Source organism: Onychomys torridus, chromosome 21 (assembly GCF_903995425.1).
Source record: "Onychomys torridus chromosome 21, mOncTor1.1, whole genome shotgun sequence".
Taxonomy (NCBI): domain Eukaryota; kingdom Metazoa; phylum Chordata; class Mammalia; order Rodentia; family Cricetidae; genus Onychomys; species Onychomys torridus.
This window is the reverse complement of record NC_050463.1, coordinates 28,132,251-28,154,455: the sequence shown is the minus strand read 5'-3', so window position 1 is coordinate 28,154,455 and position 22,205 is coordinate 28,132,251. Positions and strand designations below refer to the sequence as shown.

Genomic DNA, 22,205 nt, shown 5'->3' with positions numbered 1-22,205 from the left:
AAAGGGCAGAGCCCTGAGGGTGTTACAAGTCATCCATAATTCAGGACTACAGTCACTGAAAGATAACAGGAAATGGAACCAAAGTCCTTGTTCATGTATAACCTAGATTTCTGGTCCTTTCTTGTTCCAAATTTGAGTAGAATTCATAGACTTCCTTGCCTTTGTGCAGTAGTACTTTCTTATTGGGACAGTTAGCCCACAAATAATGACACAGGGACTTCTTATTAATTATGAAAGCTTGGCCGATAGCTTAGGCTTGTTTCTAACCAGTTCCTATAACTTAAATGAACCCATTTCTATTAATTTACGTGCTGCCATGTGGCTTTTTACCTCTATCCCATTTTTTTGTGTGTGTGTTCTACTCATTATGCATCTGGCTGGAGACTCCTCCTTCTTCCCAGAGTTCTTTCTGCCTCAAAAAATCTTGCCTAGCTATTGGCCATTTAGCTTTTTTATTAAACTGATTACAGTGACATATTTTTACAGTGTAAAGGAATATTGCACACCCTTGGGTTAGTATCTCTGAGGAAATGGAAATAGTTAATACAAAGAGGTTTCAGTTATTATTGTCCTCATCTTTGTTTTTTTTTTTTTTTTTTTTTTTTTTTATAAGCCAGGGTCTCACTCTGCAGCCCAAACTGGTAATTTTGTTTCAGCTTCCCAAATGCTGGCATTACGGGAACATATCATTATAATTGTCTGTATTTGTTATATATTTATTACCTGTATTATTTTCCCCTTACTAGCTCAGTTTTCTTCTTCCCTTGGTTATTCTACTGGAATAAAGATTGTGCAGTAGAACAAAACCAAGGCGTCCATCTCCTGCCTCTGTCCCTGGCTACCCTCTAGATGGGTCATCTGCTAAAAACCCTCCATCCAGGCCAGAGACAGTAGAGGCTGACTGGGAGCAGCAGGCCACTCAGCAATCTCAATAATGTGGCCGAAGTTCCCAAAGTGACTACATCACTAGCCTGCGGTGCCCACACTAGTTTAAAGGCTATTTGTATTAATAAGCTGAGGAAAACATTTATGAAATTATACAGACCCTTCAGTGGTAGGGCACTTGCCCAGCACATGTAAGACCCTAGACTGCAGGACCAATACCAGCAAAGAATGAAAAAATAAATATATTAGTTTTATTATATTTGACTATTAAAGATGATAAAGATATTATATATAAAAGATAAACTTTTAAAATACACACGTAAGACTTTATTGTTAATAGAACTTCTTAAACATCACAATGTATTTTATTTATTTATTTATATATTGGTTTGTTTGTTTGTTTTTTGAGACAGGGTTTCTCTGTGTGGCTTTGGAGCCTTTCCTGGAACTCACTCTGTAGCCCAGGCTGGCCTTGAATTCACAGAGATCTGCCTGTCTCTGCCTCCCAAGTGCTGGGATTAAAGGTGTGTGCCACCACCACCTGGCACAATGTATCTTTTTAAGTAGAAAATGAAAAGTCTAACTTAGAAATGCAGTCCAAGGAAATAATCAAATTCAGACAAAAATGTCTGCAGACTTTTTATCTTTAAAAAATTACTTATTTTTATCTTATGTTTGTGTTTTGCCTGCGTATATGGATAGAGGTACAACACCGGTGTGCAGTACCCTCTCGGATGAAGCTGGGCGGGGGGGGGGGGGGGGGGGGGGGGGTGACGGTGAGCTGTTACACGAGTGCTGGGAACTGAGCTCCAATCCCCTCTCTGTAGGAGCAGCAAGTCCTTTCAGCAGGTGAGCAGTCTCCAGGCCCTGTAGAAGAATCTTTACCTGCAACAGGCAGTACTTTATTACTAAATGGAAAATATTTAAAAAGTGGAATTATTTAATATTATTCCATAATTTTTAATTTTATAGAGATGATAGTTTCCATTAGACTATTTAAAGGTGTTGGGAAATAGTCACACTTAATGTTACATGAGAAAGAAAAGGCTCTAAGATTAGATTTGTGGTATGGTCAAATGTGCATATACATACATATATACATGTATGTAGTATATATATGAAGGAACAAAGAGTTGAGAGTTCACAAACTGAGACGTTAACAGTCAGTGAAATAACAGTGACTTTTATTTTCTACTCTGTCTGGGGTAAATAAACGCATACTACTTTATAAACAGGATCGAAACCCCATCTACAAAGTAGAGAGCCCAGTCTCTGTCCTGTGCCCTGCCGTCATGGTCAACAATACGCTTGTGCTAATTCAGCGCCATTTGTGGCCTCCTCGCCCAGCTAAGAGCCGTATCCTGTTTGTGACAGTGTAATTTATGGTCATGGAAAAGCTTGTGATGCACTGATCTGCTCTATGACTTCACCGCATTTCATGGGCAACAGGAAACAAAGACACACATACACACACACTTTTTTTTTCTTTCCGTAATTGTTTTAGTAATAATTGACAATTGGAGGAAATGAATGGAAGAAAACAATTATAGGCAGACAAGATGTCAGCAGCTCCAACTGGGAATTTCAGTGGACCCTGTCTCGGCCTTATTTCTGCTCTCACTTCAGAACCCCACAAAGATAGTATTGTTTTGTTCCCAATCTACTGTGAAATCACTATTTTTTTTTAACAAGCAGTAATACTATTCTTTCCTGGCAGCACTGCCCCCCAATATGTGTTGAATTCAGTATCTGGTAATCCATATCAGGGATTGGTGTTGAATAGTTTATGTTCACTGCTATCCCGGGGCCAAGGTGAGCTCCACCCTACACACAAATCCAGGAACACTACTCAGCAATATCTCTGGAATTTTCCCGCATCAGACTAGCTGCCTGCAGCCCAGACATGAACTATTCGAATTTTGACTTTCCATTGAACTTGAAACAATCACATTCATGTTTCTATATTTGCAGACTGATCTCTTGCCTTTGTGTAGCCGTAGTAGACAGGGGTAAGGGGTAGCAGTGAGGGTGGTGGTCAAAAATTCAGGAGACTTATTCATGACTCACTGCCCAGTTTCCTTGACATGAGGTGGGTATCGCTAACGCCTTCGTAGATGAGGTGGGTATCACTAACGACTTTGTAGATGAGAACGAAGAGTGTATTGACAATTGGGAATGGCTTAAGGGACAGAAGGTGGCTTCATCATTTAAGGGCTGATGTCCACGGCTGATGTGTTGGGAGGTATTAAAATTCTGTGCATGGAGGAGCTGAACCAGCATGGACCTTTGCAACCTTTGCTCCAGTTCCATTTGCTTCCAAGTAATTCAATTTGCAGTAGAATTTTGCAAGGGCTCTGAGTACGGCTTTTTATTAGGGAGGCCATAAGACCAGTGGTGTCCAAGAGGAATACAAAAGGAGATTCATGGTTCATTTCATCTTGTCAAGAGACTGAATTTAAATAAATAATAAATAAATAAATAAATAAATAAATAAGTCAAGTGAATTTTAGTAATTTGTTTTATTTAACCACCTATCTAGATTGTTACTAATCCAACATATGTGACTGACATAAAAACCGTTCATGAGATATTTTACCTCTCTCTCTCTCTCTCTCTTTCTCTCTTTTCCTGCCGTCTTTGGAGTTTGTTGCGTAGTTTTGTTTCCTGCACATCTGGATTCAGATTAGCTTCGTTTCAAGTGCCCAGTAGCTCTAGGTGTCCAGGGGCTGCCATGTGTGGCAGCAACACATGTAACACGTGGGTTGTGCATGCAGCGTTCAGGACTCACAGTCTCCTCCATCCTGCCTGGAGAGCTGGCAACTCTTCTGAGGTCTCAATGGAAATGGAATAGTTGAAAGCAGGCAAAGGCCTGGAGGCTTTTGTGATGTGGTCTATTAGAACAACTCAAAGTTCGTTGAGTCTGAGTACTCATGGATTTCTCAGTTGAACACAGGAGTGAACAGGGCTGGGGAGAGAGCTAAGCCAGTAAAATGCTTGCAGAGGAGTTCTGAGGACCTGCATTTGCATCCTTCACATCCACACAGAAGCTGGAAGTGGTGGCCTGCCTCTGTAGCCCCGGAACTCTCGAGACAGTGGCAGACACATGCTGGGCTCACTGGCCCACCAGTCTGCCCCCAAAGGGCAAGCCCCAGGCTCAGTATGAATCTGTTTCAAAAATTAGGGTGGGAATTGATAAACACTTACGGCTGACTCCTGGCCTCCAGACCAGGCTAGTGTACCTGCAGACACACATACTACACCGACAGGAGAGTCATGCAGGTTCAAAATAAATCGGATTATATACTTGTAATAGACTTTATTTGTTTTGAATCTGCGTGACTCTCCTGTGGGTATCACGTGTGTGTGTGTGTGTGTGTGTGTGTGTGTGTGTGTGTGTGTGCATGTGCCCAAATTCTAAGCCTAAAATAGATTCTTCTACACAGACTGAAACTGAGTTCCAGAAAGCATTTGTGATTTTGTGCTTCTGGTGGTACATAAAAGGAAGACATCATTAGCAATTTAAATGTGTGCATTTGTGCGTGTGCACACGCGCGTGCACACACACCCGCACACGCACACATACACACACACACATGCACACACACGCACACATGCACACACACACGCACACGCACACACACACACACGGTTCTAGCATTGTGACTACTTGCTGATGTTTCACTTGAAATGTAGGAAGCATGCTTCAATAGTCTTGTGTAACTCCCTGCCCTGGGGACTCCCATGCCAGTCAGCTGGGGTGGTAAAGATAGCTCGAAGTGCTAAATAAGGAGATGCAAAAATAAACCTGTGGAAGGGGATACGACCAGAAGAGCCTGTAAGTTCCCATGGTTCTGCCAAAGGCAGAGACCTGGAAATCCGGGCCCCTGGAGCCCTGAGGAGGGGCTGCAGCCAACTGCAGCAGTCCTCTTTGGGGTTCCTCTCTTGTTACACAGGGGTTTGATTATGAAGGTAGACTTAGAGCAGCCAGAAAAAGTCCAGACTCAGAATAAAAGCTAAAGACGTCTAAAACGCAAGTAATGACCATTTGCTGCATGGCTCACATGTTGGGAATGCTCCAAAAGCTTGGGGATTTTCTTGGACCTCTAAATTCACTTTCCATTTTCTCTACAGAAAGAAAGCTATAAATAGTGATCAGGCATCTGCACCTAAAATGCCATATGTCTTCGATGAAATTGTTTCAATGCATCTACAATGAATGTATAATGGACTGAGTTCTTGCTTGATAAGTTATTGTTTAATATAAATATATTATTATATTCCTGAAATTATTCATTTTATTTACAAAGAAATACAGTGGTAAATATAATGTTTCTACATTGATGCAATATACTTTATACACTAACTATATTAATATATTAATAATTGCATTGTATGACCAATGTATGAATGCCATGTTAATTAATGAAATAGCATGAATTGTCAACTTATCATCACCTTGTATGCAAAGAAACAAGCAATAGTAAAGATTGCAGGAAGTAGATGCTGTCCTGCATTCCAGGACAAGCTAAAGAGGTAAAGCCTATGTATTTTATCTGTTAATGTTGGTAGAAAACTCAATCCATTAACAAAGAATGAGGAAATAGAATTCTCAAGAAAGTCACTTATCTAAGTGACTTAGGGACAAAGTCCTTTTTAGTCATCATGTGTCCATTCCATGACCCATCTGTGTAGCCCTGGTAGTCCTGGAACCTGCTCTGTAGGCTCAAACTCAGAGAGAGATCTGTCTGCTTCTGCCTCCTGAGTGCTGGAATCAAAGGTGTGCCCCATCCCCCCCCCCCCCCCCCCCGGGCCCTTTTTAGTCTTTTGTCTAACTTACTTCCAAACCCTGGTCTTGGCTTTTCTTTAAAGAAATACTTTTGGCTGTGCACTTAATGCATACTCCTTGCAGGGAGGGTTGAGACTGGGCTTGGAGGAATGACCCTGCAGCCTCCGTGGTCTGGGAAAATAAGGGAGGGATACGCAATCAGCCTTCACTTCCCAGTTTTTATGCTTTGGTGAGTAGCTGCAAGCTGGATCCTGAAGGTACTGCCACTGTTGCTTGCTTCTAAGCACTAGGAAGTGAGGTAGGTGTAACAAAGCCAGACACTAACTGGTCCCCAGTCAAGATCAATAGAGCATGCCAGTGCTCAGTTTTACCAGACAGTAAGTGAATGCAGGGACTTGCAAGAAGGTTGGGACAGAAGTTTGAGAAGGGGAATAGAGAACACCTTGCTCTACTTGATTCTCCCAGTATCAGATACTTCATAGTTCTGGTGTTCCTCCACTTTATTGATAGATTGCTCGCTTGATTGTGTGTGTGTGTGTGTGTGTGTGTGTGTGTGTGTGTGTGTGTGTGTGTGCATTTTCCATAGCACTCATATAGAGGTCAGAGGACAATTTCTGGGGATTGGGTTCCCTCCTTCCACCTGGTTTGGAAGCAGGGTCTCTCTTGTGTTGCTGTGTAAGAGGGTTTTCAGCTGATTTCCCTATCTGTGCTGCCCATCTCGCCATGGGAGCACCAGGAATACAGATGTGTATGCACTACCGTATCTGCCTTTATTAAAATGTGAATTCCAAATATTGAGCTCAGGCGGTCCAGCTTATGTGGTAAGTGCCCTCACCCACAGAGCCATCTCCTTGGCCCTTCTAACCTCTCGAAGAGATTCTCTCTCTCCCCACAAGTGTAATTGTTTCCTGTGTTTCCCGAAACCCATTCTCCTGGGTTACACTTGTTCTTACCACTGAGGCATAACCAACCCTGACCTTGCTTAAATGGCTTTGAGAGGATTTGAGCTTATGCTCTAGGCCCAGGGTTATCCAATTGTCTCCAACATGCCTCTTCTTGGTGTTCCTCATAGTCTTAAACTTGGTGTTTCTGAGATGAGAATTCCGTCCTCGGTGGATATCCACTCAGTGGGCGTTGCCCTTTGAAATACTGACATCACTCCATTTGGCTGGGGCCATCCTACCCTTCACCCACCACGAGCCCAGCTGGCCATCCTTCCTGTTAGATGCGTCTCATTTCCATTCACAGTGCCTTTCCTTCTATTCTTGTTCCTTTTTACCTCATTCCTGGATTCTCTTAGTAACCTCACAGCTGCTTTCCCACCCTCAGGGACTCCCTCTCCACATACTCGCTTGCTTTCTGAAATCCGGAGCGAACAGCGTGTCTGGGAAAAGGTGCAAACTGCCTACAGTCTTAGCCCAGGTTGCCAGAAACAGAAATATGGGCGAAGTGTTGAATCTGTTACAAGAAAAGCTGTGTGTTGTGCAAATAGAAGTGACCGGGAAGATGAAGGCTTTTCTCTAGAAACCAGGTCAAGGGCTAAAGCTACATGATGGAACATGATGGCCACTTCTCGCTCCCTCCCTTCATTCACTGGCCCCTTTGTTCTCTCAAGCTTTCTTAACCTCACCATGCACCCACACACAGGAATAGGAAAAAGTCTAGCAGCTCCCCAGTTTAGGAATTGATGCATCTTTTGTGAGACTAATTTTTTGTTTGTTTTTGTTTTTGAGATTTGGTCTCACTCAGTAGCTCTTGCTGGCCTGGAACTTGCTATACAGACCAGGTTAGCCTTGAACTCAAAGAGATTCCACCTGCCTCTGTCTCTTCAGTGCTGGGATTAAAGGTGGGAACCACCACTCATGGTTAATTTGATTCTTAGAAATGTACGTGTAGACAGGGTCTCCCTGTATAGCCCAGGCTGGCCTCCAACTTTGAATCCTCCTGCCTCTCCTTTCCAAGTACTGGGATTACAGGTGTGATTCATGATACCCAGCCCTAGCCCATACTAGATTTCTTGTTTCATGCTGTTGCAGCTGGAAAAGTTCCTTGGCATGGTTTTACTTTTTTAAGATTTGTTAAGACTGGTTTCATGGCCTAACATCTGGCCTATCCTGGAGACTATTCTGCATGCACTTAAAAGAATGCACATTCCACTGTTGGGTGGAATCTTCTTTGTGCAAGTCCACTCAACCTCTAGTGGGTTGTTCAACTCCATCATTTCTACTTTGGTTTATGTCCACTGTTGAATGATGTATGTCTGAATTCTCTATGATTATACTATTTCTACCTTAAGTCCCGTCCACACTTGCAAATACCTACGTTTATAGTAGTCACATGTATTTATAGTTATTAGAGCCTTTTGATACATTAACTCCTTTCTCATGTCATGCCATTCTTTGGTTTGATAGTTTTTGACTTGGCATCTCCTTTACTAGACATAAATGTAGCTATCTCTGTTCTCTTTGCTTTCCATGCATATGGAATACCCATTTGCATCCCTTTACTTTTAGAGTAGGTGTAGCTGACATGGGACCCTTGCTAATAACACATAGTTGGAGCTTTCATTTGTATTCATTTGGCCACTTTATATCTTTTGACTCAATCCATTTACTTAGCAAGGGATTATTAACAGGTAAGGACTTTATATTGCTCCTCTCCTGTGTCTATATGGTATATGCGTATGTGTTCCCGTGTATGCATGGATATACTTGTCCACATGTGCATGTGTGGAGGTCACAGGTTATGTTGAATGTCTTCTAGCACTCCCAAACTTATTGTTTGAAACAAAGTCTCTCACTGGTTCCTTACTTGGCTAGACTGGCTTGCAAGCAAATCTCTGGGATACGCTTTCCCCGCACAGTGGTGGGTGCACCACACCTGGTATTTTACATGGGTGATGGGGCTCCAAACTCAGACCATGCTTGTGTAGTAACAAGCACTTACCAACAGAGACGTTTCGCTAGCTGGTTGTCTACTATTTAAGAGTTCTTTTGTTCATTCTTCCTTGGAGGCTGACATCCTTTGTGATTTGGTTTTCTGTTGACGTTGGGGGAGTATGCTTTGATTCCTTAACTTTTTAATCTCTCGTTTGTTCTTCCGGAATTTGCTTTGTAGTTACCACCTGAGGCTCACACAAAACATTCCATATTTTTAGCCATCTATTTTAAGCTGAAAACAATAACTCTTTGTTAATGATGTCGCAATTTGCACCATTCCGTATTGTGTGTCTATTAACAAATGAATGTAGCCATAGCTACAATGTATCAATACATTTTGCCTTCCATTTTTATATGATAGTTTAAAGTGGCTAGGGCATCACCACTGTGGTCTCAGAATATGGATGGATCCATACTTATGATGGGCTCACAATTTTTCTTTTCAGTCTTGTGTTAGGCAAAATTGAATCCATTCAGTTGGGACCATGTTTCAAATTTCTGATTTTGATCATTTTCCAGCCAGTGATACACAACATGTAGTCTGTGGTGATGCTGGGCAGTGGATATGAGCCCTAGTTCTGTCTGGAGCATGACTATAGAACAAACATATACCTTACTGTGTTGCCATGTTCCAATGAATGGAAGGTTTGGTGAATTAAATGCATTTTTTTAATCTTCAATATTTTTGACATCTGATGATCTTTTAGGGGATGCAATCCCATTGTAAGTTAAGGAGTATCTGCATTCTGAACTTAACTAAATGCTTACTTTTTAAAAAAAAAAACAGAGATGAGTTTAATATCTTAAAATTTTATTTATTATTTTGTGTGTATGGGTATTTTTGCCTGCATGTGTGTCTGTGCACTGATGTACAGTGCCTTTAGAGGCCAGAAGAGGGCATTAACTCCACTGGCACTGGAATAACAGCTGTGAACCTCCATGTGAGTGCTGGGGATCAAACCTGGGTCCTCTGGAAGAGCAGCTGATGCTCTTATCCTCTGAGCCACTGCTCCAACCCCTAGAGATAAGTTTTATACTTTCATGTACTTTCTAACTTGAAGACCTCTCTTTGGTTCCTAGGGGGTGTCTAATTGGTGATGAACCCCCACACCTTTTGTGTGTCTGGGGAGGTCCCTTTTATCTCTTTCATTTCTGAAAGATGACCTTGCTGGGTTTAGTATCTTTAGTTGATAGATTTTTTTTTAAGATTCTGTGACATCATTCCATTTTTCTCCCAGCCTGCAAGGTTTCCGCTGAGAAACCTGATGATTGTCTTCTGAAGGTTTTCTTTTTATGTGATGAGTTGTTTCTCTTCTTGCTGCCTTTCCACATTTCCTTTGTCTTTGGATTTTGAGAAATGATTACATTGTGTCGCTGTGACGATATCTTTCTATGTTAACTACTTGAGGTTCACTGGACTTCAGGGATCTGAATGTTTATTTTTCCATCTAGATTTTACAAGGTTTCTGTCAACTCACTTATGCACAGTGGGATTCTCAGAATGCGTAGAGAAAGCAAACAGGGCAGAGGTTTACTGGAGGAAATAACAAGATCTTCCTGGCATGGCATCAGACTTCCTTCAGAGTGAGGCAATGCTTTTTCCGGCCTTACCTTGGTAATTGAACTGTCACTTTTCATGTATCCTGTTGGCCAGAGAGAATCTGCCTGCATTCAGTGTGAGCCAGGACTACACAAGAGTCTATGAGGTTAGCTGGGGGACATCTATCTGCAGGCTGCTACACATGTGTACCATACAAACTTCACAAAGTTGTGATTACAGAATTTTATTTTTCTTCTTTGTACAGTATGTTACCTTTTTTTTGGCTTATTTGTTTTGTTTTGTTTTTCAGACAGGGTTTTCTGTGTAGCCTTGGCTATCCTAGAACTCCCTTTGTAGAATAGGCTAGCCTCGAACCTACCTCTGCCTCCCAAGTGCTGGGATTAAAGGTGTGAGGGGCTTTGGTTGGGTCACATGTGTATGGGCTAAAGTATACTGGGCAGTTGAAAATGGTGCCAGAAGGAAGTGGGAACCCTAGGCAGACAGTGTCACAGTGCAAAATAGACCTCAGCCTCTTCTGTAGATGACATCATGTAGACAACAGCACCAGACAGCACTCAGATTGTCTCATGAAAATAAGAAGTACATACATTTTACATTTAGGCAGCACAGGATGGTTCTTTTTAATTTTTTGAGGCTATAGTTTTATCACCGGCCATGACTGACGGCACAAACCTTTAATCTCAGTACTTGGGAGGCAGAGGCAGGTAGATCTCTGAGTTCTAGGCCAGTCTGGGCTACAGAGCTATTCCAGGACAGCTTTGGCTACACAGGGAAACCCAGCCCTGAAAAATCAAAGTAAATAAATACAAATAAAAATTTTCATTTCCCTCTTTCCCTTCCTCCCCTAAAATCCTCCCATAAACTCTTCCCCCCATCTCTTTCAAACTCATGACCTTTTTCTTTAATTGTGGTTTCATATGTACATTTATGAACTTCTCCCGCACCCCATCCATGTTAGTGTGTCTGTCGCTGCTGTCCTTGTTCAGGGCTCAAGACACGGACTTAAGATTCCACTCAGTAAGAGGGAAATCAAGCCAGGTACTGGAAACATAACCATCTACCCAGTGAAGAGTCTACAACAGCCGCTTTACTAAATCCCTAACTACATTCTAAATGTTTGTCCTTATGGCCCCCCAGATAAGTATTACCCCTCATCAAGGGACTTCTCTCTGCCACAGCCGGAGACTATCACAGAAAACCACAAGGAATCAAAAGTCAGAATTGTAGTGCCCAGTGCCAACAGATACATCTACAACACAACTCCCCAAACCTAAGGCTTGGGGTTCACTGCAGAGAAGGGGGCAGAGGGGTTCCAAGAGCCAGAATAATGGGGAGTTTGCTAGGAAGATTGTGTCTTAACAACGTCAGAAGAACAGTTGATCAAAACACCTTTTCTGTGTCATTTCCTCTCCTTTTGAAAAGAAATCCAGGAGTCACAAACTGCCACTAATTTTGTTGATTTACTCTTAAGATGGACTCCTAAGAGCAGTGTAGTAGAATTGCTTGCTCACTGTCCCTCAAAAGGACTAAGGCTGAGGTAGCTGAGAAGTTGGGTCTTTGGGTTCCTCATCCTGTTCAGTTTTCTATTTTAGCAACTGGGTAATCAGGACAGCACCATGAAGTCCTTGAAAATTGGGATTGGGGAAGAACGTTTGGAAAGATGCTATCTTCAGGTAATGAGCTGCTGTCATGTTCCTAATTTCCTAGTATCTTACTCACAATTCCCTGCACTTCATTCCCAACGTGTATAAAATGAATGGAGGCTGAGAAAGCATTGTCAAACATAGACAGCCCAGAGGAACCACATGGCCTCCTTCTGGAATCAGACTAAAGGATTACCTTCTGGAAAGAATTTTCCATCTGCTTCCCTGATAAGAATGATTAGAACCATCTATCTAGTTTTGCACGCTCTGAACTAAGAGAAGAACTGTACCATCTGGCCTGGCTAAATTTAGTGTAGATTTCTTCAAGGAGTTCTGTCTCTGTTATGCAGGCAAAGATTTCACCTTCTGAAATCCTAGGGAGAACAGGAGTTCATGGGTGCTAGAGATTGCCCTCTTTGCCCACTCCAGTAGGAAGTGTTGTGTGATTTGTCTTATCCCGGCCGGACACCTGTTATCCAGCTGACTGACACTGGGCATGTGTTAGGTACTTTTTTGCCAGTTTTATTCTCTGTGTCGAACTTATGGCACAGATATGTTCTTTGTCTCCTGGGTACTTCTCCCATCCCTCACTTTTCCAACTGCATGCATCAGTGCCCTCTGTTATTTTTGGCACGAAGAACCTGCTTTTAATTTGTTTCAAAGCTTTGCAATAAGCAGTTTAAAGGAGTTGAGCTGATGAGAGGTGTCTCTCTGGTCCCCGGTGTACATGCAACAACCTTATACCCTAGTGGGAACTGAGCTGAACCCAGGCCTATCTTCTTTGTTATTTAATAACAGTGTTTACACTCTGATGGTGAGTTTAGACAATCCACACTGTGGTCATTAGAATATTAAAAAGCTTTAGTTTTTAGTATCACTAGTTGTTTGTTTGTTTGTTTGTTTGTTTGTTTTGTCCTCTTTTGAATTCTTAAAGTTCACTGTATTCCATTTTCCCCCAATTTGTGCCTTGGCAGTTACACACTCTGTCTCCTCTGTTTTATAGCTGGAACACACACTTGGTTTAACAAAGTCTAATATAAACATGTTTGCTCTAAGGTAGGCATGGGGCACACACCTGTTATCTCAGCATTTGAGAGGCTGGGGCAGTAAGACAAAGAATTTGAAGCTAGCCTCAGCTACAGAGCAAATTTGTTCAAAGCCAGATTGAGCTGTTCACTGAGACCTTGTCTCAGAAACCCAAATCAAACCAAATCCAATCAGTAAGAACAAAAACCACCCTCAGCCTTCTTCTGAAGAATTAGGACCTTAGAGACCTTCGATTCTGAACTCATTCTTCTTTAATGCTATTACTGAAAGGGGTCCCTGGAGTAAGCACAGGACACACCCAGACATTAAATTCTTAGCACAAAGGAGATTTATTACCCTGGAGGGACAAGCAGGGGTTGAGGTAGTGGTGGAGGAGTGGGGCGGGGGTGGGAGGTTGGGGTGGAGGTGGGATGAAGGGGTTGGGGGTTGGTGGGGGGGGGGGGGGGGGTGCCTTTGGGTTGGACAAAGACACAGCAGGAATTTTTGCAGGATTGGTTTTTAAGGTGAAAAAGGGGGAAGTCTGTGTTAGGATGAGTTGGAAAGTCCTGATTGAACAGTGTAGCCAAATAATGAATTTTGATTGCTAGACCTTGGAGTCTTAGTCAGGCATAAGGAAGTAAGTGGTCAAATAATGGAATAGACCTTGGGGGCTAGCTTTAGAAATGCAATCTAATAGTTTAGCAAGGGAGAATGGAAGGTAGGGATGTGCAGAAGGCAAGGCCTGCCAGTGGCTGTTAGCCCTTCAATTACTGTTGAGCATTTCAGTGTAGCTGGTAGTTTCCATGTGTCCTGCCTGGCCTGAGGTCAGGACAAATCTCTCTCACCCACCAGTCCCATAGCCTCTCAGACCCAAATGAACACACACAGGCTAATATTATGTTTAAGCTATGGCCATGGCAGGCTTCTTGTTATCTAGTTCTTATATCTTAAATTAACCCATTTCTATTCATCTACAAGTTGCCACATGGCCAGGGCTTACCGTACTTTCACATCTTGCTTCCTCTGTGTCTGGCTGGCGACTCCTGACTCAGCCTTCCTGTTCCCAGAATTCTCCTCTCTCTTTGTCCCGCCTATACTTCCTGCCTGGCTATTGGCCAATCAGCACTTTGTTTATTAACCAATCAGAGCAACACATTCACAGCATACAGAGTGATATCTACAGCATTTCCATTCTACTAAAAGGGCGGGGGAAAAGAAAGAAAGAAAAACTGTCCAGGTACAATGGGCATAAAATAAATCATGCATATTTAAAGTACAACTAGATTTCTTGACATAGCGTGCATGCATGAAACCACCACTATAACAGTAAAGGTAATAAACATCTTTTTAAGGCAAATCAATCCAATTCACACTCAGATATGACCAAATGTATACTATGAAGATCTACTAATTTCCTGTAGCCTTGAGAGTTCTAAAAGCCCAAGGGCTGGGAAGTGAAAAGAAAAGAGGGAGCAGGAAAGGTCCTACCTTTCCCTCCAAGGACACGCCTCCGGTCACTGACAGGCCTCCCACTAAGCTCCACCCCTTATGGGTCTTGTCACCTCCCATCAGCACTGGGGTGGAGCTGAGCCTTTAACACGTGGGCACTGGGACTTTCATCTAAACCATATCAGGACCGAGTTTGTACTTCCCTTCAGTTTTAGTTTTAGGGCTGATGAGTTGGCTCAGCGGTGAAATGTGCTTGTCATACAACCTTGATGGCCATGACCAGTGTTCAATCCCTGGAACCTGTGTGAAGGAGAGAATCAACTCTTCAGAGTTGTCCCCTGACCGACATAGACCTGCACCTCCCCCTGCCACTAATAGTAAGAATATTAAACATTAATTATAGAAGTTGTACCATTTGTTATAACTATACTTACTGCTAAAATTAACCATATAAGAAAAGGATGCCAGATGGTAGTGGTGCACACCTTTAAACCCAGCACTTGGAAGGCAGAGGTAGGTGGATTTCTGTGAGTTCAAGGCCAGCCTGGATGACAAAGTGAGTTCCAGGGCAGCTAGGACTATTACACAGAGAAACTTTGTCTCAATAAACAAAAAACAAAACAAAACAAAAATAAATAAAAAAACAAAAAGGAGAATCCTGTTTGGTTTCATAAGAGTTCAAGAGACAAAGGACAGATTTTCATTAGTAGTAACTATGGCAAAAGAGCCCAGTGTAAAGATTAGGAGGTAAATGTGATTTACACAGAAGCACCCAGGTGTCTTAAAGGGAAAATGCGGGGCAACCGAGCAGGGGCTTAGTAGAGGCAGAGCGTTGACGGGTATTGGCGATATTAGGCTGTCTGTGTCTGCTAGTTATCAAAGTCAGGAAGTTAGCAGTTGTCAAAGTTAGAAATCTGTCCTCCCACAGAGACCAAATGACATGGGTCTTGTCTGTCTGGTGGCTGGAACAGCCAGTAAAGATTTTTGCCAGCCTTGAGCAACCTTGGGAAGGGACTCATTTGTAATAGCAAATCAAAGTAATCTCACAGATGTTGCCTTGACGTTCTAGAAACTATTTTGGAGTTTGTTCAAATTGTGTGTGTGTGTGTGTGTGTGTGTGTGTGTGTGTGTGTGTGTGTGTGTGTGTGTGTTGTGATGGACGTGCACTCATATGTGTGAGTGCAAGCAAGCACGTGTGTTTCGTGGCACACATGGAGAGATCAGAGGACACCCTCAAGTGCCGGGCCTCGCCTTCCACCTTGTTTGAGATGGGCCTCCTTGCCGTTTGCCACTGGGCATGCTAGGTCAGCTGCCCCTTCCAGGCATTCTCCTGTCTCTACCTTCCATCTCTCTATAGAAGCATTTGGACAACAGGCATGAGGCACCATGTCCAACTTTGTGTGGATTCCGGGGTCCAAAACTAGGTCATCATATTTGTGCAACAAACCCACTGAGCCATCTCTGCAACCTGGGTTTGTTCAAATCCTGGTAGGTCTAGATGGGTAAGAGAGGTGAGAAACCTGGCTAGCATTTGATCAAGAAGATCTTTGTCCACAGAAATCAGTAAATTAGCAACACTAATAAACCCAGTTTGCAGATCTATACTATAGAAATAAAAGACATGTACTCAATGATACTGTGGGTAATGGTGCTTACAGAGGCAAAATCTGGTATTTGAGTATTCATCAATAGTATAGTGAGTACCCTCTGATGTAGCTATACAGTGGATGTAACAATAAAAAAAAACTGTATTATTGAGTTTGGAGCCAATACATATGGCCATTATATGTTATTAAAGGAAAAAAGTTTACAGAGCATCAGCTTTAAAAATAGAAAAGAAGATCTATGCTATCTATCTTTTTAGAATCTCATATTGCTGACAGAAAATACATGCTACGTCAGAGAGACAAGAACACCTAGAAAAGGGGATTGGTAAGCTCTCACACATAGCCCTGTCTTGTTCCGTTTGCTACCACAAGTGTGCAATGCTTTTAAATTTAAGCATTTCCTAAATCAAAGCACAAGAGTGCTGGTTTTCTGATTTTGCGAAGTAGGGTGCACCCTTACCTCATCCTCCAGGGTGATGCAATGCCTATGGTTCCAGTAACTAGAATAAACCACTCACGTAGTGTTTCTCAATCTGTGGGGTGCCACCATCAGAAAACACATATTTCTGATAGTCTTAGGAGCTGAGACACTGCTCGGTAGCAAAATTTCAGTTATGGAGTGGCAACAAAAATAAATTTATGGTTAGGGGTTCCTACACTTGATCTTAGCCAAAAGGCCAAGAAGCGATGGTTAGGGGTTCCTAAGGCTTTCAGAAGTATGTGTATTCTGATGGCCACGACCCACAGGTTGAGAACTGCTGGAAGAGAGTTTGTGGGAATTCACGCTCTACCACAGCTTCACTGGTTTGGGTTGGCCATTTCTAGCCGAGCAGCCCTTGCTCTTCTGTTTGGATGGCTCACTCCCCTCTGCTCATTCCCACTAACTGAGAGGTTTTATTTGAACCTCTAATGATCTCCCGAAGGAAACCAAGCCAGGCTTTCAGTTCTGAACCCTCCATGTGAGGTGCGATACTCCACAAGAGTGGCCTACTTGTCATGGACAGGAGTGGACATCATAAAACTGAACCCTGAGAACACTCCAGTTTTAATGAAAAGATTCAGCAGAAAGATCATTTACCCACCATTTTTGAGATCCTGCTAAAAGTGTCTTCTTAGTTTACCTACCACAATGTACAAGTAAGAAAATCTTCTTGCAATAAATTACATTAGGTCCTCCTTAGCTGGCTCTACTCAGCTAGAGATCTCATCTCTATTCTCCCAGAAAGTCCTATGAAAGGGCAAAGGGCTCAAAGGATTTCTATCCATCAGTGGCTCTCACCCTTCCTAATGTTGTGACCCTTTAATACAGTTCCTCATGTTGTGGTGACCCCCAATATGTAATTATTTTCCTTGCTACTTTGTAACTATAATTTTACTACTGTTATGAATCATAACATAAACATCTGTGGATTCTGATGGTCTTAGGTGGCCTCTGTGAGAGGGTTGTTTGATACCCCTCATCCCCCCACCTCACCTCCCCACCAAGGGTCATGACTCATAGGTTGAGAAACCCCAGCTATCCCCCAAGAGACTGCTGAAGAAAAGTTGAACAGATACAGCGTAAGTCAACAGTGGCCCTGTTCACTGATGAATCTGATGAAGTAAGTGATACTTTAGAACAGGATGTGGAAGTGTGGTCAAATGCCTAGGCCTCCACACCTATACAGGAGACTGTAAATGGTTGGATTAAAATTTGAGCAGGCAGTTTGGCACTAAGGTTGGAATCATTGACTTTGGAGCCAGTACAAGGGAGTAGAATTGTAGTTGGCTAGCTGGGTTTGGGAATCTGGTAATTAAAGTGAAGAGAAAAAGGCAGTCAACTGATGGACATTCTTTGGAATTGTGCACAATTTTGAGTGTGTGGATTGGAATCAAAATAATTATCCATTCTGTAGTCATAGCCCTGATGGAAACATCCATACAAATATCTATCCACCTATCCATGTCTCCATTCATCCACTCATTCATTTATTTAAAAGTGTAGAAAGACCGTTATCGTCTAGGCTAGGCCAAGAGGCTGTGTTGTGAACCCAAAGCAGATTGGTGGACTCAGGAGACCCGTGTCCACTGAAGGCAAATCTATAATGTGAAGATGGAGAGCCGTGGGCCAGAACGAGTCCAGGGCTCACTTATGAGATCAGGGAACTGAGTTTCTCCCTGTCTCTTCCTTTGAGTGCTAGGACACTCAAGCTCTGTCCCCTCATGCACTTCGCTACAACACGTTTTGAGAAATAAAAATGTAGTTCAGTATTTATTTTTGCCTCCTCAGCTCTGAAGCAGATTTTTATTTTCTGCTTTGAAATTCAACGGTCTGGATGCTAGACTAGGAAAGAAAACATGAACCTGAAAATTGTCTTTATAATATTCTCAGCACCCAGAATGGTTTTGAGAGAAAAAAAAATGCACAGAGGCAGTTTGGAGGATTTAAAAGGTGTATATTTCTTCTCAAGAGCTAAAAGAATCTTGGGCACAATGGTGTCACCCTGAAGGAGAGCACTAGGTTCAGATCCACTTACCCAACTTACCTGTGAGTCTCTGGTTTCTAGGGGTGACATCCTCACAGACTAATGAACACTGCTGTTGAGTCAGATTTTGAAAGGAAAATATTATCGGAAAGAACTACTGTGTGAGCAATGATGCCAAGCAAGGGGTCCTGTGGTGTGAATGCTAAATTCTCCTTCTCCTGTTTTGAGGAAGCCAGCTTCAGGCGAGCTGAAAGAGCCCGCTAGAAGGAGGGGGACATTTTAAGAGAAAAAAATGCAGTCATAAAGGTAAACTTCAATAAATAAAATTTTAAAAATACAATTATGCCAAGGGTGATGTCTTTCAAAAGTGAGCGAGAATTTGCAACAAGGGAGGGAACGAGAGGAGCCAGAAAATAGGACAAAACAGAGAACTGAAACAGGAAGTCTATTTTAGTCAGGCCTAGTCTGTCTGCAAGTTTGGGAGTTTCTCCAAGGACACTGAGGAAAGGGGAGCTGAGGAGGAGGGGCGGGGCTGGGTGCAGAGACTATTTCTGATGGAGGGAGGCTCCCCCTCATTTTTTCTGTTGTTTATTAGGATGATTTTCAATGCATCTGGGGATTGTGTTCCAAAGGTGTATCTGCAAATGGGCTGTGTGGAATGTAGCTGGAGAGCTTCTCTCCAGGTGCCATCAAGCCCCCGCGGCCCCTCAACCCACGTATAAAATAATCACTCAGACGCTTATGTTACTTATAAACTGTATGGCAGTGGCAGGCGTCGTGGAACACAGCTGTGTTTGCTCCATCAAATGCATTCATTCACAGAGAGAATGCTGCAAGTGTCCATTTGCCCGACTACCACACAGCCACTTAAAAGCTGTAACCTGTTAAACATCACATTTGCGATTGATGATATCAGGAAGCTCTTCATTGGAGGCGAACACTTAGACCCCCAACTGCAATACAGTTGACTAGATCGCTTGCCTGTAGGCAAACAGGCTTAACTGGACGAGCAAGTCTTCTGTGGCTTCTAAGAAAACCTCAGTGGCTACCAAATCATCAGGGGTGGAGGTGATGTGCAGGGTTTGGAGTCATAGTGGTGATCTGGGTTGACATCTTCATTCTGTAGACTGCTTGGGGAGGCTGGTTAACTGGAAGTGATGGTAGCATCTCCCAGAGCTTGACTATGAAGAGGAAAACTTTTGTACAGCACTTAACGGACTACATGTTATAGTATTAGCATAATACATATATATTAATATGGCATTGCTATTATAACTACTTCTACTTGTATATGGCTCTCTATGTGTTACTCTTTATTCCCAAGCTAATGACCTTGAGGGCAGGGATTTTTTTTTTTTTTGGTCTCATTTTGATGATTTTCACTAGATTGAACACAGACACTGTATTTCTCCATTTGTTGAGGTTGGTTGCTTTGTGCAAGGACAGTGGAACTAAAAATCTCAACTCTGAAAGCTGTGCAGAAAACAGTGTTTTCTTTTCTGGGACAAGAGTGTAACTAAGAACTTCATCCCTGTTGTTTTTCAATGTTTTTGCTGTTTGTTTGTTTGTTTGTTTGTTTGTTTTGAGACAGGGTTTCTCTGTGTAGCCCTGGTTGTTCTAACACTTGCTCTGTAGACCAGGCTGGCCTCGAACTCACAGAGATTTGACTGGCTCTGCCTCCTGAGTGCCGGGATCAAAGGCACGTGCCATCACCACCCAATATAAGCACAACTGGGTGAGTTCACCATGATTGGGTACCTACTTTGATTTCACAAGAAAATGGGGGGGGAGAAAGAGGAGCAGAGACAATGTCCCCAAGATTCTTAAACAAATGTTGAAGCTAAAAGAAAAATTGAGAAAGTATACACACACACACACACACACACACACACACACACACACAAAAAAAAAAAAAAAAAAGCCTGTGTGTGATGGTATTGTGTTCCCTGAAATATTGTGCACCCTAATACATTTATCTGGGGTCAGAGAACAGACAGCCACTAGATACAGAGGCTAGAAAATGGTGGCACTCATGCCTTTAATGCTAGCATTCCAGAGAAAGAAATCCCTCTGGATCTCTGTGAGTTCAAGGCCACATTGGAATCAGCCAGGCCTGGTGACATATGCCTTTAATCCCAAGAAGTGAGCCTTTAATCCCAGGGAGTGATGGCAGAAAGTTAGAAAGATATACAAGGCGTGAAGACCAGAAACTAGAGGCATTTGGCTGGTTAAGCTTTTAGGCTTCTAGCAGCAGTTCAGCTGAGATCCATTCCGTATGAGGACACAGAGTTTTCCAGTCTCAGGAAACAGGATCAGCTGAGAAACTGGCAAGGTGAGGTAGCTGAGGCTTGTTCTGTCTCTCTGATCTTCCAGCACTCACCCCAATACCTGGCTCCATGTTTGATTTTATTAATAAGAACTTTTAAGATTTGTGCTACACCTGTGTCAGTGTGAGGGGTGGGGGCTGGGCTGGCCGAAGAATAGAGCAATGATGTTGAATGCAAAGTCCAGGCAAGGCAAGGAAAGAGGGGATGGGTTTAAGTCACAATACATGTTAGTGCCTCAAGCCAACAGCAGGTGGTGTATCATAACTCAGAGCAGCTTGTGTGGAGTTTGGCACAAGGCAGGGAGCCTCTAGCAGGGAAGATGGACAGAGTCCCCAGGTCTGAGATGGGACATTTGGGAATCTCTACCTAAGGTTGTGCCTTGCATAGGCGAAGCCTAAGAGGGAGAATCGGGGCACTCAGGCCAGACCACTGTTCTCTTCTCTTCTGTGTCCACGGAATCTGCTGGTCTCATCACTTCTAAGGATTGCCTGCCAAATAGTCTCTGTAAGACTTGCCAGTGAAAGAATTAAGAAGTATCCAGCTTTGTTATGAACTTGAGTTTCTGTTGTTGTTTTGTTTTGTTTTTGTTCTTTGTGTTTTCCTCGTGGTTCTTTTTTTTCCCCATCCTTTTTCTTGTCAATGGCTTTCTCCTCTGCGTAAATGTCGAATGCCCATAGGAACCTTCTAGATCACTTCTGTTCTCCTGTATTGGTGAAATTATTAAGGCCACTCCACGTAGTTAAAAGGGAGGTTTATTTTGTGGGGTAACTTACAAATGAAGGGGTAGGTTGTAGGGTCTGGCAAAGGTATAGCACAGTCGGGCGGTGTTCTCTGGAGAACTCTGCTTGGTCTACCTCCAGCGTCCAGCGTCCCCGAACCAAGAGCGCAACCTCCTCTTGATCCTCGGTCTTCCGCTCCCTCCTTTGCCCCGCCTTGTGGGCGTGATCATTACTGAAGCCTCAATGGGGGTTGGAACTTCCAGGCCAATGCTGAGATGGCTATCCACTACATCTCCCCCTTTTGTCTAAATAAGAACGTTCTAACCTAATACAAGACTATCTACAAAGAGATGGTTATCAAATATTGTCCAGGAGTAATGAGGGATAATGACTTAGATAAGTTGGAATTACAATAAGTGCAAACAATATCAAGCAAAAAACACATAGTAAAATCCAGGGAAGTCTAGGGTATGGGTAGGTGGCATGTTACAAGGATCATTCCAAAAGGTGTACTATCCTAAAGAACCTGAGTCTAATACTTAATATATTCTATCTAAGATATTATATATGTGTAGTTAGAGTTTTCCTGCCTGGCCCAGAGTCAGGACAAATCTCTCTTACCCGCCAGTCCCACAGTCGCTCAGACCCAACCAAGAAAGCACACAGAAACTTACATTGTTTACAAACTGTATGGCCGTGGCAGGCTTCTTGTTATCTGCTTCTTCTATCTTAAATTAACCCATTTCTGTTAGTCTATACTTTGCCACATGGCTTGTGGCTTACCAGTGTCTTTACATG

The 22,205-nt window shown here is 42.8% G+C and overlaps 1 protein-coding gene and 1 pseudogene across 1 annotated transcript in view; one reads left to right on the top strand and one right to left on the bottom strand.

Moving 5' to 3' along the window:
• The window catches only part of Rasgrp3 (RAS guanyl releasing protein 3), a 103,962-nt gene that overhangs the window by 3,865 nt on the left and 77,892 nt on the right, over positions 1-22,205 (top strand). The gene's annotated exons all lie outside the window — the stretch shown is intronic.
• Positions 16,511-16,585, bottom strand: LOC118572057 (annotated as a pseudogene).